The sequence below is a fragment of the Hypomesus transpacificus genome, unplaced genomic scaffold (assembly GCF_021917145.1).
Source record: "Hypomesus transpacificus isolate Combined female unplaced genomic scaffold, fHypTra1 scaffold_118, whole genome shotgun sequence".
NCBI lineage: Eukaryota > Metazoa > Chordata > Actinopteri > Osmeriformes > Osmeridae > Hypomesus > Hypomesus transpacificus.
The window spans coordinates 195,775-214,258 of NW_025813701.1; the positions used below are offsets into that span (position 1 = coordinate 195,775).

Here is an 18,484-nt window from a genome sequence, read left to right on the forward strand (position 1 = left end):
GGCTGGTCTAAAATGCGGAGTGATTCATTCATACACTGCGTCACCGTAAACTTGTTTAAGTCATACTAAAAACAGGAAATTGGGGAATTCATGCAAGAAAAAAGTAATGAGCCCATTTAAATTTCAGTAATTGAAAAAGTAATGAGTTACATTACTAGTTACCGCCAAAAGTAGTGGAGTTACAGTTTCCAACACGGGAGATGACTATCCCAAAAGGAAACTTACTGGAATACTACCACTCTCCGTCTTTTCCCTGTTTGGTCGGCAGGGGGCACCAGCTGTGCATAACCAGACAGTTACCGGACAAGAATGTCTCCTTCCTTTACAGCTACGCTGCTTAGTTACAAAATCACCTCTCACATTGTCTATGTTACCGTCCGGCTCTGTATGCATTTAAGTGTTTGCTTGGCAGTCGACCGAAAACAGAATTGGTGATGAAATATTTTTCAAACAAGCACAAGGTAAATTGGGTAGTGGAAATTACTCATGTTTTATTTTGTAAATTAATTTTAAATGTAGCTAATTCGTACAATGTAATGCGTGGGCGTATCTAAATAGTCGTCGAGAACATCAGTAGGTATGTGTAGCCCAGGCTATGCGTTGTGCAGTTAGGCTGGTGATGTAATACGAGTACAGAATGCCATATAGAAAGCAATGCAGATAGCAGGAGTTAACTGGGTGGAACGGATTTTGTTCTAATCCAGAACACTTTATTCACATATTAGCGGTGTGGAACAATGTGTCAGCGGTAGCCGATTTAAAGGGGTTGGCTTAATGTTATGTTGTTAGCGCTCGTGCAAGAGCACGTGATCCCTTTGCCTATACCATATTGTCCACATAGCATGTAAGCCTACGAGTTTGTTCTTATACATCACATTGTAGAAATCATACAATTTTTTATTATATAAGCCAAAAAGCTTTTACTGTGTGTTTTTCCAGTTTGACCATGTGAATTTGTTTTTGACAGTTTACATTATTCCGTTTTGCCTGTTGGCTGATATCATGAAATGTGTGGGCCTAAATATCAGGAATAGACTGGTGCCGTTTCCACATTAAGCTGTTGATGCTGCCTGAATTAAATGAAGTCACAGTACCTTTACATGTAGGCCTATTGCTGTTTTGAATCCTATTTTCAATGATTTGTAGGGAGCTGTGCTGAACTCATAAGCAGCACAGACATTGGTCGTCGTTAGTTCCCCTTCATTACTTCTCCTTCCCTCATTGGACGAGAGAAAGTTGGCCACATCCCTCCTTACATGATAGGCCTATAGTCCAAATATCGATCTATGATTTAAAGCACCAGGAGCACTCATCCAGCGATTTTTGAAAATAGTTTTGCTTTCAGACGTCGTTTGTACCCTAGCTGACAGGAGACTCCAGTGGTAGCCTACCGGTGGACACCTCGGTAAGTCCGGCATAAAAATTGTAGCGCTATCTATGATTCACTACATAGCCAACTTCAGAGCAACTACATGCACTGCAACATCAAACCATGTTCCCACTATAAACAATTTACCTGAGGGGTCCTACATGTCTTTAAACGGTAACTTAAACATTTTTTGAATGTTAAATTGAATTGTTAAATTAATTTAAAGATGTCTGCTTCATCGACGATGCACCACATTAGTCAATTGACTTGTGTTGTCACTTCTCTAATATGGCGAATGGTGGTTTAATATGAATACTTAAAAACGATTCTCTGGCATAGTTTTTCATGTCTTAATGTATTTGCTGATATATTTGACAAGGCAGATCTAGTCGGAACTGGAATTTTTACCGAAGACATTCTGTGCAGTCAATGGTTGTTGGGCGATATCTCTGCGCTATTTGGTATCTGCCAGCCGAGTTAACTTGTCTACCTTCTTGCGATACATTTTTTGTTGTGAGTATGCTGGCTTGACGCCATGCCATATATCAACCGCAAATGCAAATTTTAATATATTCGTCGATGACACTCGGGCAAACGTATAGGGACAGGAGGAGGAGGGGAAAAACGGACATGCGTTGTATAACGTAGCTACTGCAAAAACGTATAGGCCTACCAGTGTAGCCCAAAACATGGAGTTCAAGTGAAGTTCATAACCTGTTTGAGAGGGGAAGGGGGACCAGATATAAAACACTATTCAAACCCTACGTTCAAACAATGAGGTTTGGTTGATTCACAAAGCCATCAGGGCTTATTACTGTGTTTAAACAAGTTTTGTTGGAACCAAGAACCTTCTTAAGATCCTTAACTCAAACGTATGCAGGTCACATTACTGAACCCCTTGATCTCAGAAATGATGAGTTTGTGTGATTGTGATTAACTAACCCTAAGTGAGAATTGTTTTTTTTGTGGGGCCAACCACAATTTTCCTGCAAAGTCCCCCCCCCTCTGTTGAAAGTCCCTTGGAAGTAAAAAATTATATATATAATGTATAACATAGAATACCCTACAGCTCATAATGAAAGACATTAGTCAACATTTCCAAACGCGTTCACAGAATGAAATTCAAATGGAATAGATGTTCATCTCATCCTTGGACCTGGATTGCAAATTAATTGAAATTGAGCAAAAAGCAAGGTTGGTGATTATGCCTGCTCTTGCTTATTCTCTCTTTCTCTACACTTATTGCATTCCGTCTCTTCACTGGCTGTCTCATGTTTTCTTCACTCCCTCTTTCCCCTCTCACAGCCTCATGAAAGCTCTGTTGTGAAACGGCTCCAAAGAGGCAGTGTGTTGGTGTTCATGGCTCCCACCCCATCCCCCTACCATAGGCCTGATTACACAATACTGGCCTTGCTACTGTGGGAGAATACTCAACTCTTACTGTGAGGTCCACCATAGAACCAAGAGAGTTCTTGTTGTTCCTCATGCTCTCTACTGCAAATTGGATTTCACGCCTGCCTGCACTGCCATTGCTCAGGTGTTTTGTCCATTTGTGTTTTATTCAAGATTCAGAATCATCACATGTATTCAGTTGCGCAAGTCAAGGGGTATGCCCCTGGGGGAAGCTGTGTGTGAGTCTTGTCACAAGGGGCAGTAAAAGTGGTGTGAACTGGTTTAAGATGCAAGGTTCTTAAATGCAAGAAGGGGGTATCCTTCCTTAATCTGGCTTGCTTATCACGATGGTCTTGCTATCTGACAAATCAAACTATCACAATACTATTATTGTTATTTTAATAAATACTGAATGCAATGGTTTTAGCTCCTTAATCTGGTTAAATGTAAGTTAATATACATTTTTACAAGTTTTACATATTTGTGTGACAAGATTTACTCAGATCTGCTGGATGGATACTACATATCCATTGAAATAAATGTGCAACTACTTGAACAATTCAGATGAATGTTATGCAGAAAGTGTCTGCTGTGTGAGGTAATTTTGTGGGAAAAGGACAGATTATGAAAGCTGTCTCAATCATTGTGAATGTTTATCATTCACTATTTTGTGAATTTTGTTGTCTGGAGAGACCTGGCCCCACTGCAAAAAAATATCCCAAAGGAAAAACTGAGTTATACAATACATTAGAACAGACAAAAAGTGATGTCACAATTATTTCCCATAGACTGAGAACACGTAAAGGTTGCTTGTTGTGGAAACTTGGCAACAGCAAGCAGTTTTAATTGATACACAAGGTAAGCGCTAAGGCTCAAACGGCAAATACAAGATTGTCAAGTAGCTTTTAATGTCTGCAGGCCGCCAGGCTTTAGGTCAGTTGACAGATTAACAATGATTTCAACTAGGTTTTAAACCCTTGTTGTGATTTTTCAACAGTGGACTTTGGCATTCTTGCGTGTTGTCATCTCAAACACTTACATACCCAAAAGTTACCGTTCTTCAGATAAAATCAAATCAAAATCCTTGGTATCAGATAATCTTATCAGTGACAACAATGGTCAGTCGTGAACCCTAATGGTGTCAAAATTGAAATGTCCTCAGAGCAATATATCAGACAAATATAAATGGGGGGGGGGGGGGGGGGGGGGGGGCGGTAGTTTGTGCGATAGACTCATGCGTTCTGCAGAGAAGGGAGACTGGCGTTGGTCACGGTTTGGAATGGAAGGGAGAAAACAGGACAATGGTAGATATCGCTATCGCAAAAATAAAATAAAAACGACGTAGTTAAGGAAGCAGGCGTGTGTTGCTTAAGCGGCCGCCTGAAAAGTGCTGCGGGAAACCCTGGACTAGCCTAATACAAGTTTATCAGTCACAGGCGACACACAGAGGGCCTTCAGTTTCACAACCCAAAACCATCTCCCATCACCACACATGTACACTCCATGTAAAGTGGCAAATTCAGATTACACAAACCATAAAAGCTTTAGGGACATTTGCAAATCAGCGTTAATAAAAAGCAGATGATAGTCTAGCTGACATTGACTAGACGGGCATGGCTTATGTTTGTCTATACCGTAGCGTAGAAGATCCTTGTGCAGTTTGACCCTCGACACATTTGCGCGAACCATTTCACCAAGGACGGTTTTGAAAACCTGGGACAATGTAAAGCAGGATTTGCTATGACGCTGTTAATGAAAAGAGGTGCAAACTGTAGTATGATTTTGTCGGTAACAGTTACTAGCAATGCTAACGTATCCTGTATCTAGCACCTGCCTTTCTCCAGTTCTTTCAAATAGATTATCTAGACAGGCGTTTGCAACAAGCCAGACTGATGTTCGTTTTCTGGCTTTTTTCGGAAGCTTCCCTTCTAATGCCGACTACAGCTAGTCTAGCTAGTCATTTGATTTGTGTAGAAACATATTTAGCATTCTACCTGGTATGCTATATACAGGACATGCTAGCATTGTTAATTACTGTTAGCACAAAATCATACTGTCCTTTCAGCTTGCGGTTGCAATGAGCATACGGTCGGAACAGCACCTCTTTCCAGGTTCAGCTTCCTAGCAAATCCTACTTGAAATTGTCCAAGGTTGTCAAAACTGTCTTGGGTGAAATGTTCAGAGCAAATTAATGATTTAGTGTCGAACTTCGCCGGGATCTTCTCATAGACAAACAGCAGCCATGCCTGTCTAATCAGTGTTTCCCACACATAGACTAATGTGTGGCGGTGCGCCACAGAATCAACACCGACCGCCACACATTGCGTTTCGTAAAAACATTTTTTTTATCGCTATTTAGGTTAAACCACGCAGCGTATTCGTTCAGCTGCATTTCCTTTCCCCTGCTCTCCCTCCGTCTCTCTGTCACTCATGCGTCTTTCTCACATATGCACACAGTCACAACGTCAACACACGTTAGCAACAATGCATACATATGCCGTTCTAGTAAAACCGACAGCTATATCAGCTAGCCTTCAGCATTAGTGCCGTAGCCATAAGTCGAGGAAAGTTGAGGCTACTTTTCGCTAGGTACCTTACTCACGTTTACATTTAGTCATTTAGCAGACGCTCTTATCCAGAGCGACTTGCAGTACTCGAGGTTTCCCCTTCGGTCTTTTGGTGAGAAGTCTCAAGAGCTAGTTAGCTACTTACCCGGCGTCATGGAGCCGACCAGTTAAATAGTTGTTTAGCACTAGCGTTGCTACATGCATAATGCAGAAATTATATGTTAGTTGTTGTAAATATTGTTAAGGTGTGAATCCATTTTGGAGTAATATTTAACGTAACAAATTATTAACAAATTAACTGTGTAACGAATTGTTAACGAAGGAATTATTACGACCCCCCCCCCCCCCCCCCCCGGTCTGACAACCCCCACCCCTCCCCGCCACAATTAGATTTCTAATCTGTGGGAAACACTGCTAATGTTTGGCTCCTTGGGAAGACGGTGAGTGTTAGCCTTCCCTGTACAGCCTGGAACACAGCATTTACGACTGTGGTCCATTTTCAATATCCTTGTTATAATTCAAAACGTTCTTCTTTGTAATTCCTTATAAGTAGCCTACACAAAGCAGCGCGCAGCTAAACTAGTATCGGAGATAGACGCAACCTCAGGCTGGTCTGGATGTAAATTTTGGGGCGTGACAAAGATGCAGACCAGAGCCAAAAAAGGCGGTCCCCCGTCCTACGTCACTCCGGTGGCTTTGTTGAAAAGCTAGCGTTTTACAGCCACATTTGTTCTTTTTGAGGATTTGCAAACGAAAGATGTGTCAATGGACTGTGATATTCACTGTATGTTCATTTTACCCACCACTGTCGTTATTCAACTATGACAAGGTAAAATCGGTTTTGCAATCAATCGCCCCTTTAAGTGTGCTCCTAATCTCAGCTTGTTACCTGGTATAATAGACACCTAAGAGCCAGTAATCGTTCTAAAGGAGAGGGGGTCAAATACTTTTTTCACTCATTAAAATGCAAATCAATTCGTAACAATTTTGACATGCGTTTTTCTGGATTTTGTTTTTGTTATTCTCTGTCTCACTGTTCAAATAAACCTACTATTAAAATTATAGACTGATCATTTCTTTGTCAGTGGGCAAACGTACAAAATCAGCAGGGGATCAAAACATTTTTCCCTCACTGTAAGATCATTGATTTCTTTGTAGCTGGTGGGTGAAGAGGGACTAATTTCAAGCTCTGATTTTTATTCCATTTTGATTCTGTTCCCAATAGCCAGGATGTCAGTGCCTGGCACAGAAAGTGTTATCTATGGGTAGGCTATTATGTACTTTATTACAACACCACAACAAACCCTACCAGTTGCAACCAAGTATGGAAATTGTCCTGCCAACATTATGTATTAGACACTGCTGTCAGGCCCAGCAATGTGTTTACAATGATACTGCGCTTTTTCTTCCACTGGTCACCTTGGCAACTGCAGGCATATATTTATGTTGCTTCAAAGGCCTGATCCCTATTTATCCCCCAACACCGAAAAGTGTGTGTGTTTGGTGCTACCTTTTACCTAAGCACCCACTGTATTCTTCATATCTTCATTAGTTCTCTCTCGCTTCATACTGTATGCCATTGCTATGCATTTCTCCTCTTTCTGCTGCACTCAGTCTAAATTCTCAATCATTCTCACACAGCCCCTCATTTTTTCAGTGAAAGATAGTTTTTTTTTTCCTCCTCTCAAATGCTCCTTCGCTGTGCCCGTCCGGTTGCCACGGTGACAGATTACAGAGCCGGGTGTTGCAATGAGAGGATGTTAACCCTATGCATGTTTTCCATGGGGGTTGTAAAACTGCTTTTGAACGGAACGGGTATCCCTAACACTGTACATACATAGCCTGTGAGTCCTTACTGCTCCACTGTATAAATGTGCCATTGTCTACCCTATCAGGGCTAACTTGGTGTACCTTTTAGTACATGGTCCTGGTCCATATTCTCTGGCTACAAGTTATTATCCAGTGGAGAATTTCTGCTGCCACGGTATCAGAAATAGGGCTGTACAAAAGGCCGTATATCAGCAGTGATTGTTAGAGTGCATGTCGGAGAATAGCACGGATACGAGCTTCACTTCGCGAGCAGGCACGCGCGCCACTCGGCGGAAAAGGGAGAGAAAGAAAAAAGAGACTGCCGCTGTCCGTAGGATAACTAGCCAGTTGATATTGCATGTGTGCGTCCTTGAGAACTGTAAGTTGTATAACTTATGTTGTCAGTTCATTTAAGCCTGTTATTGTATTAGGTTATAGTTGCAGAATTGCAAACTATAGACTTACAAAATGTAAATTAAGTTAAGTTAGGTGCATTATTATGCTGAAGTAGTTACACTGCAGTAAGATAACGTAAGTAATAGTGAGTTTATTGTTATTATTTGCTACAAAATGCTTAGCAGTGCTTCGCAGCCCGTGTGTCACAGGCGTAAGGTGCGACTAGGAAATGCCTGTGACACTAGTGTAGGTCAGAGGTCACAATTTTACAAAGTGTATAATACCATGCAACTTTGAGGGGCTTATTTACTGTGTCGTCTCAGTTACATTATCAGGGCTTGGAATTACTCTGACTTGCTAAAGTAGGCAAATGGATAGTAGAACATAACATTTCATAATAATTTTTGTAAATCAAACAGCTGCAAGACCCTGTGAAATGTTATATAGAGCTAGCAAACTAACGTTAGCTAGCATCGCTAACAACATTGGCTTAGTTAACTTTGGTAGGCTATCCTCTGTTTTTGCAAGCTAGCTAAACTTATACTATCAGTCCCCCCAGGATTTCGCGGGCCTTTTTTGTGATAGTTGCGGGCAAAAATTCCTGATTTCGAGGGGCTTTTCCAAAAGTGGCAGTGTTTTTTAGTTGTTTGTTGGAATGAAATCAGGGCTGCAAGTGAAAGTTGCCATAAATAGTTGCGAATATCCCTCTTATTTTAATTCAGTTATTGGTTGAAAAATAAGTAATTAATAAACAAAGATTCATTAAAGAATAAAACCATTGAGAAATCTCCTGCCAGTGGCATGTACTTCCGATGACACATGCCATTTAAAGATTTAACCAGTGTTGGGAAAGTTCACTTTCTACTTGAACTAGTTCAGTTCATAGTTCACACATTTTGAAATGAACTGGTTCAGTGCATAATTCATAATTTAAGATTTTGAACTAAGTTCACAGCTCCAAAAAAAAAAATGCTATATGTTGCAAGCTATAATTTTTCTAAATTATTTCCACAGCCCATGTAGAACCACAGACTGAAATTATTTTATTAATTTAACGCTGAAACTATGTCTCAGATTTCATCATCATATCCAATTTTAAATCCTTATCCAACCAGGATTTACATTCGCATTGAAGGGAGGAATCTCTCTTTTTTTTACAAAAGAGATTGAAATCTCTGTCTGCAATACCGCTCTCGGCCTCTACGGAACTTCGGCGCTCTCACGCTTGCCAGGCATAGACAGTAGAAGAAAGCACACGCAGCGATTGACGGGTTGGGCAAGATACAGGACTGTTAAGGGTGTCTTTTTCGCTTGGAATTCTCTAGAATCTGGCACCTTATTAAACAAAATTAAAAGTGAAAAAGTTCAGACACCAGAATGAACGCAGAATGAACACAGTATCTTTCAACACTGGATTTAACCCCTACTGGAGAGACTTGTGGGAGACGACGATGATTGGTTAAAATTGCAATTGCATTTTTGATGTATGTTATACAAAACGTTTCTTTATGGTTAAAAGAACATGACATTGTTTACAAGAGCATAGATTCTCCATAGACCTAGCCTCTTAATTTTACTCTCAAAGTTCAAGTTCAAGTCTATTATTTGTCAGATGCACAGAACAACACAAGGTTAGACTGGGCACTGAAATTCTTAAGACAAGACAACGCAAGCACCTGGCATAACATAACATATAAGTACACGGAACAGATTTACATCTATGCTGAGCTTAGATAAATGAACTTCCTAAATATACAGATAGCAATAAATAAACGACTATACTAACCCTAACACTAAAACTTCCTAAATTACAGATAACAATAAATAGTACGCTATACTAACCCTAATGCAAAGTGCACCAGATTCATGTGATTAACTTCAAATTTTAAAAATGTTCTTACGGGGAGCATGCCCTCGGAACCCCCTAGAGGGTCGGTGGTTCGCTGTATCCTTCTCACCTTTTTTACCCTGAACTGTTTGCATATGGAACGCCAAGTTAGTCAAAATTAAATAAATAATTAGATAAATACATACATAAAAAAATATGGCTATGAAATAAACTCTGAAATAAAACAAAGATGGCAATACATTTATAAATACAGCATTATACATTTACATTTAGTCATTTAGCAGACGCTCTTATCCAGAGCGACTTACAGTAAGTACAGGGACATTCCCCCCGAGGCAAGTAGGGTGAAGTGCCTTGCCCAAGGACACAACCTCATTTTGCACGGCAGGGAATCGATCCGGCAACCGTCTAATTACTAGCCCGATTTATATAATAATATAGCTGAATCCATTTACCAACATCAATAAATATTTATTATAATTTTTTTGTTTATTTTTAAATGACATTTTTGTAAAGACAACATTTATTTATTTAATGGGACTTTTATTTCCTAATGCCACATTTATTAATTTTTTGAGGCTTTTACGCACCACATTTATTTCCACATATATTTCCACACCACATTTATTTCTGTGCTGTATTTATTTCCAATCTCACATGCAAACGAGAGGGGCGTGGTTATCTTCAGACCAACGCGGCTGCACACCTAGATTCCTAGATAGCAATGCTACCTGTATGGGGGGTGACAGTGGCATCGCACTGCGGAAAAGCATACAATGTACACAAGCTTTGCCCATAATGTCTTTGTCGTCTCTGTCTTTTTATCATTGGTTCCCAATGGGAGTGATGGCAGTGACCTAGTAGCCTACTTGTGGGGACTTGGTCTTTGATAGCTACGAGGTAGCGCTGAAGTTACCTTTTGAAAACATTGCTTTCGCTCGTGTGACGTGTAACTCGTCTGCAAAGCTAACAATCACTGCCACCACTACGTCTTCGTAGGTGTATGTTGGTCATTAAAACGAGTCTAGTGGTAGTGATTTAATATTGAAAAATTCCATAAATTATAATATCTGGGTTTGGGTATTGTGTACCATGTTGAATGGGTCTTGGTCTGGCTACGTCTTGGTTAGCTGCAACTTTAAATTGCCAATAATAACAAAACGTTAAGAACTTGACTTCAATTTGAAGCAGTACTGCAAATCCAAAGGTATGGGTAATGTCTGGAATGGTCTGGCTTCACTTCAGGTCTCGTCTCACTAAATGGTAATACCGGCATGGCATAATGGTGAGGCTAGATAGCTAAAGCTAGGTGCCTTATCGACCTAGCTATCCACATAATAGCAGAGCGATGTAGCGGTGGCAGTGATTGTCTTATTTGTTTCGGTTGCTAGTTGTGTCAGCCAACATTACCTGGCACTAATCACACCCACTACCTGTACATCTTGCACACGAACAGTGCTCGATAAGTCTCAAACTATTTAAGACTTCAATATCTATGTTCTGTAGAGCACTTATCTGCCCAAGTAACTACAAAATCTACAATGTGTGCCAAAATAATATATCCCGACAAGCCATGCTGATCAATTTGATCTATAAGGCCAGCATGCGATCTCTGACACCGCTAATGTCTTCCATTATCTACCGAATCTAGGTGTCCCTATCTGCCTTCGATCTTGTGTGCAGCTCAATGGTCTGAAGATAACCACGCCCCTCTCGTTTGTATGTGAGATCGGAAATAAATACAGCACAGAAATAAATGTGGTGTGGAAATAAATGTGGTGTGTGAAAGTCTCAAAAAATAAATAAATGTGGCATTAGGAAATAAGTCCCATGAAATAAATAAATGTTACAAAAACGTCATTTTGAAATAAATAAATGTATTTATTTATTGATGTCGGTAAATGGATTCAGCTATATAATTATATAATGCTATATTTATATAGTTATTGCCATCTTTGTTTTATTTCAGAGTTTATTTCATAGCCATATTTATTTGTGTATGTATTTATTTATATTTATTTAATTTTGACTAACTCTGCGTTCCATATTTGCATGCCTGATCTACACAAAAGGCCTATTTATCTCAAATATTGTTCACAAAAATGTTTTCACAAAAAGTAGTTCACAAATTGGTGCAATAGACTGATGCGTTCTGCAGAGAAGGGAGACTGCCGTTGGTCACGGTTTGTAATGGAAGGGAGGAAACAGGACGATGGCGGATATCGCAAAAAAAAAATATGATTACGTACGAAAGACAGACAGACAGACACAGACCGACAACCATTGGTCTCGGGTGTTACTTCACTGATGGGGTCCTCTCATGCCTAGTCCCTCCCACTATAAAAAATGTAAAGGTTATATTGATCTGCATAAGGACTTTTCCTTTTTTAGGCTTGTTGCAAAACACAAATGATCTCTAAAACCACCAAGAATGGCAAATGAGGATTAAACAAATGTCCACAAAACACATTTTTTTCTCCTTTTATGGTATGCTCATTAATATTTAGATAGCTGCGCGCTGATTTGTTGGTTTTCAACAAGTAAAGCTGCGGAGCACAAACAAAACAGGCCAACTGTACTCACTGAAGGTGGAGACTTGAAATAAAAACTTGCAAATAAATCGATTGTGTCTACACAACACTGGTTTGAACAGATTGTCTAGATATCATTTGAAATGATAACGTTAGTTGTTTCCACTTCTGTTGTAGAGGCAAACTGGATTGACTTAGGTGGGTAGAACGTTACAGCTGTTGAACGATTGCCTGGGGACTCGAGGTGCGCGCTGACCCGGGTGCTGATCCCCCGGAAAATAGTCACTACTATTTTACTACGCCTCGCCCGTCTCCCTAGTTCACACTAGGGGTCTCACAAATTTGCATAGGCTACGTGCGCGGAGATCACACGCTCGGTCGGTTTACGTGTTAGTCGGAGGCTCCCTCAGGAATCCTTGCACCCAACACAACAACCACAATGTCACAGACGTTCACTGGGCCTCCAACACAACCTTAAGAGATCTTTTTATAGCAGCAAATGTTTATAGGCCCTTTTTGGGCAACACATCATAGTTTATCGATCACTTATTACTTGGCTATGTTTTCCTCCCGGTTAACGTCCTTCCCACAGGTGACAATAAGGTGACTAATAAACAAAACGTCTTCCCTCCCCATTAGTTTTATCCTCCATGAGACGCAACACCGCACCTATCGAGAGAGTACATGTGTCTGAACAGACGAACACTTCAAGACCCTGTTTTGCGTAAACACCAGCTGGACAGTATTCGTGTCTAAAGGTCGCGAATCCCTGGGAACTCACCTGAGTCTAGGTGTGGGGCACTGAGTGGATGTCTTGGTCTCGAGCGAGGGGTGCACAAATGGGCGGTAGGGCAACAACTGTCAGAAAATTATAGGAACAAAATCAAAGTGTAAAAAGAAAATACACAAAAGGAAGCTAACCTCTTTTTCTAAGGGCGACAGGGAACACAAGAAAACGGGGACCCTGGGTCACTGGTAAAACAGAAATTAAAAGATGGTCAGTACAACTGACGAAAATAACTCTTTCGACAAAAAACAGGCTCAGGAAAAAACTAGACTCAACTTCAGACTAGGTGTGTACTTGAGAGACTCTCAGAAAGTCAGAGAGCTAGAGTGTGTTGCTCACACAAAATTGTCATCCTTATTATCTTATCTTTCAATACGGATGGCCCTGTCTAGACTTTGGGCCATATATGACGTAGGTATCTGTCTGTTACACACGTCTCCTGCACTCTTCAAAAGGTCAAAATGTGGTTTTACCCATGCAAGCATTTACTAACCACATCCTCTGCATCTGTCATACTGAAACATTCTATCTTAAACTTCTACACATTAGCAATTCTACATATCCTATTTTCAGGTTCACATCTATTAAGGATTTAAAATTCAAAAAAGGCAAAAAAGGTTTCAAAACATTTGCAAGCTATTTCCAGAATGCAGACTTACCATAGCTTACTGTCAACTTTATATTTTAACAAAATGCCACGAAATTCACACTGCCTTCAATTAATCATCAGTGTAGAAATGTGGCCTGTGTTTTGTTCATCCTACAAAACCAAACGCCTATTAATGGATAGAACTTGATCTAACAAGACTTGGTAACAATGTAATAAATAAAAGCTTGAGAACTGTGTCTAAAATATACTTTATTGAACATTTGCCTTTGAAAAGGGCATATTCACAGAACCATATAGGCTGCAAGACGTTTCCATCAGGGTGAAACAAAGTCACTGAGGACCTTCATTGTCCCACAAAAGCAGTCTGGCTTGATGACACCATCAAAAAAAGAATAATGGGTGTGTTTAACAAAAGCTTCTGAAGGCAAGACTAATATTATTTTAATATATATCATTTCCTATTGTGGTTTGCTCCAGATAGACATGTCAACAATCTATGCTCGCGCTTAACATAATATATTTGCCATCATGTCATGAACGTTTTTAAGAAAAATCTAATCCGTTTCAAAATAACCGGAATGAACTATATTCACAACATTTCATGTATGTGTGACAACGATTAGCTAAATTTGCTACAACAAGGCAGGCAACTCAAGCCATTTCTCCCGGTGCTCATTCAATATAAGTCTTTGGCTCATTCAGCTCAATGTGAACTTTTGTGCTCGTGCCCTGTTAGTATCCGCGAGCACATTTGCAGGCAATTTTTATTGACGTAGAAAAATAAATGGGGTGCTAGTTTACCCATTTCGGATTGGTTTCAAACTTAGCAAAAATCAGGAAAAATTATTCTATGAAAAAGCTAGGAGTATGAGCCAGTATGAGAATGGAACAAAAATTATTGGGGGATATAGTTTTGTAAATGTTGACTGGAGTTAATAGAATAAAAACTACGGAAAAGTCGGGAACCTAACCGTAAATACAATACCACCTACATCCACTGGGGCTGTTGCTTCAAGCCGAGGGGCTATGGGTGGGGGTCTGGTCTGTGCTCTGATAGGTCAGAAGTTGGTTTGATTTGCATTGAGGCTCGATTGTTCTACCTTGTCCTCGATATCCCGGATTTTCAAAATCTGAATTTTTTAAGCTCTACATTTTTCGGGTCGAATTTGATAGGCTTGAATTTTTTTGGCTCAAATTTTTTCAGCTCGAAGATTTTCGGATCAAATTTGATAGGGTCGAGTTTTTTAAGGTTGAATTTTTAAGATCGAATTTTTTAGGAATATATTCAGACGAGAATTCAGTGTTGTTTAAATTTCAATATTAAGTATTAATATTACATTATGGAACTGATTTGCTTCCATAGAGCCTCCGTTGGGGAATTTTTCAAGAACTACTGTTTCTTGATCCTCATCAAGAAACAGTTGGTGCAAGAAACTGAGAGAGCCTGGTGCTTGTTTCTGCACGTTTTGCTCAAGGAAGCTACTATATGCCAGCAGCGGTAAGAAAGTGCTTGCTCGTCATGTCATAGAGCCGCTGCCAGTGCACTCAAATTTACCACGACGTTGCCGGGAGCAACTATTACAGCTGACACACCGTTGTCTATGATTGACCGTGTCTGCGACTTAAAAATAAGTTTGCACATTTATTGCGGAACATGACTTGTCAATCACAATTTCTTAGCCACTGGTCACCCTGTGTAGAAAACTAGCAAACCTCAAAGTTCTGGCTCAGGAATTATTTTCACTTTAACCCATGCGCTGTCACAAGTCTACGGGCCAATATTCGCCACTGGGCTCGAACACGCCACCTCTGACTTGCCAATCATGACCCCTACTAGCTACACCAACGAAAAGCTAGCTCTTCGTTGACGCAGGTGGCCTGTTATATACTTGAGGAGTGAGTTTCACAGATTCACACCCATTACACGTGCACTTGTCCAGAGTCTTGTAATGGCTAGAGAGCCGAAATGTACATATCAAGTAATCACTCAACACATCCATCCCACAACCCCTTTGGGTTTTGTGAGCTCTGCCTTGATCATGTTACATTACTGTTAATGTCCTCAAAAAGTGTGTTATTATATGAACTTTGGATTTATATTAAAATTAACATGAACTGGACATTAAGTTCTCATGAAATTCCCCTCTCAAACTACCCATTTGGCTTTAGAGTGATACTATAATAGTATACACACACTGTATATCAGCATTGCTGTTCGAAGGCCCCCATTCAGGCCCATTTAGCATCAGGAATGATCCATTTCCCCCATTGTACTGTATGTCCAGTTTAACCCAGTCTCTCGCTCTCCCTCTCGCTCTCTCTCGCTGGCTGATGACGCAGCCTTGTGTAACACTCTCAGAACCAGTTCTATCCAGTTGGGGAGGAGGTGTTGTCTGGGGAGAGTATGTGTGTGTTTCTGGGGGGGAAGGGGTTGGTAGGGGTGGGAGCTGCTCTATTCAAGACGGCTGCTGTCTGGATTTTTCCTCCTTCAGCTCCCAGATTACATAAGGGGGTGAGGTGGAGAGAAGAACCCCTGAATCAGAGCATTCTATATAAAAATTACAGAGATTCAATGTCACCTTAGGGTGAAAATCTTTTGGTACCTCACGATTCAATTCTTGGGGGTCACTATTCGATAAAATGATTATTCATGATTTGTAATCAAATTTCAATGCAATATATGCTTACATTTGATTCCAGTTTGCTGTTTAGTGTTACTTGTTTCTATTTTACTGTGATAGGCAGTTAAGTGTTGAAGAAAAAAATCCCAATGCATCAAAACCTTGAAATGTATTGTTTTTCTTGCAGATTAGTAAACAAATTGGACATTTGTGAATCTATATGAATGGCTAGAAGACTGAATCGCGATTCAAATGCGTATCAATTACCCCCCCCCCCCCACCCCTATCACTTTGTCCAGTGTCCTTAAATGCCTTTCACTTGCACACACACATCCCATTAATGCCATAGTTCTCATCCTGACAAGTGGAAAGTCCTTCGAAGATGAGAAAACCCTGGACCTCAACTAAACGGAGAACTTGTTCGTATATGCATTGCCCTTTATTGTTTCGCTCAAAAAGGTTGACCGTGTGAACAAGTACTCCCCCTACCCTTAAATTAATTTTACAACACCGGCAAAAATCTTTGTATTCATTCTTCAAGCATACTTCAAGTCTGCTTGTAGTTTAGTTCTGTTGGCAACAACTATGCGGTGCTTAACATACGTCACATACTCTGTTGCTCTGATTGGTTGTAGATCTATCCAATTGAGCAAAGAGACATTTGTTTTCCAGGCTCGTTTGAAACACGCCCTGTAGTCAAAGCCCAACGGAGAGTTCTCAGACTCATATTCTGACTAGAATTATGAGTATGACAACGTCAGGCTACTAATTACCAGGATGAGGCCCCTATATCGCCCCAACGCACATCATGACACGCACACAAACCCACACCAAGTGCACTGACACATCAGTGCTTTAAAGTCCACAGAGCCACTCTATAAATATGATCAGTTTAAACATGTGACTCACCATCATCACATCAGTGTTATTAAAAGTTCAGTTTTCTGCTCTTTCTCAATGCAAACTCATCAATGAGTTGAAAGAAAAGAAAGAAGTTGGCACAGTATGTCATGCTCTATTGACTAGGGATGCACCGATTTGGTCGAATATTGGGCTTTCGGATGGGATTCGGTTTCGGCCGAACCAAAAAATGTTTCCCACCGAACCCAAACCCTACGCTTGCGTTACGCCGGTTACGCTAATCGAAATAACGACACCGCCGTTGAATTCGGGAATGTGTTTACGTAGCTAGTCCGTTCAAGGTAGTAGGCTGAGAGAAAGTGAAAATGGAACTAACGCAGAAAGTGTTGTGTGCAGTGTTGTGTGCATCTGCAACTGACGCACGCCCTACAATTTCCCCCATAAATTGTACCATCTCTAGTTTCCCTTTCAAGTAATAAGCCCCTGTGTTTAAGTGTTGATTATTAAATTAGCTGCATGGTCTGTAGAGATCTTGGGGCGAAGCTGCAATAGCGTACATAACAGAAAGTGTTTCATTCTGTAGAAATTGAGTAAATGTTTTATGTAGTTAGATGGTCTGAGGAGAATGAGTGGAGTTGGTGAAGCGTCCTGGTGAGTTGCAGTCATTCGCCATAGTTCTAGTACTAACGTGAGGCTAGTCTCCATAGATATCTATATTATGTCTATGGATATCTATGCCTAGTCTCCTCCTCATTTGCATATTAAAATCGAGGCGGGGGCACGCCCCCCCCACCCCCCCCCATAAATGACACTGTCACCTTTTTTACTCTGAGGAGTTTGCAGGTCTGTAGCTTTTGCTTGCTTGCCATTGACTTCTCAATGTTTCTGTTTGGCGCACATGGCTAACCATATGTGCACAAGACTGTCTGTCTCCGCTTGGCAATTTTGTTTTTGTGAATTCAAATGTTTTGAATTCTAAATACAGGACATGGTGAGCTTAAAAACATTTTTGTGACAATGTTTATTTATTTAGAAAACTCTTTCAAATTTTGCTTTTGAGGCTTTCAGGGGGGCTCATGGGTTAATCGGGGGGGTTGAGCCCCCACGGACCCCCCTGTATTTTTTACACTGGATACCGCGATTTATTCATAATTCATAAATTCGAATTTTGCATCAATATTTTTGGTTCCAAATTTCAACTGAGTAATAGTACTAAAAAGCTACATCTTTTTTTTTTATCCAACCTTTCTTGGTTCTTACAAATAAAAGAATGTATGTTAATTTGTTAACCTATTTTTATGAGCGCACGTTGCATGCACTTGGTAGAAGCATGCAGGCAGCTGCAGATAGGAGGCAGGTTTACTATTGGGGGTAAAAATTAACAATCCAGGAAGAGCAGGACAGGGCCGGATTAACAATTTTCTGTGCCCTGGGCAACAAGGCTCAATTTAGCTTGCACTTAAGTTAAAACATATTTGAGTGTGCTAACATTAGCAATAACGTCAACTAGTTTGAGGTGTATGCAGGCTAACCATTTAGCAGCACATTTCCTGTATTTAACAATGATTAAACATGGACTTACCTGAAAGTGATGCACGGGCACCATCTCGCAGTCTCTTTCTTTCTTTTTTTCTTCCCGTTATCTTTTTAAGCTCATTTTAGAAAGGTTGACCTAGCCTACTGTCAAAGTTC

At 40.4% G+C, this 18,484-nt stretch overlaps 1 protein-coding gene across 4 annotated transcripts in view; it reads left to right on the plus strand.

Annotated features, from left to right (window-relative positions):
- The first annotated feature begins 352 nt into the window (after window positions 1-352).
- The window catches only part of abat (4-aminobutyrate aminotransferase), a 96,430-nt gene continuing 78,298 nt past the window's right edge, over window positions 353-18,484 (plus strand). For 2 of the 4 annotated variants that reach the window (XM_047050528.1, XM_047050530.1), the window contains exon 1: window positions 353-461. The gene's annotated coding sequence lies outside the window, so the exon portion shown is untranslated. Of the gene's footprint in view, window positions 462-1,293; window positions 1,406-18,484 lie in introns of those variants that run through there. The other 2 variants (XM_047050527.1, XM_047050529.1) reach the window with 2 other exon arrangements.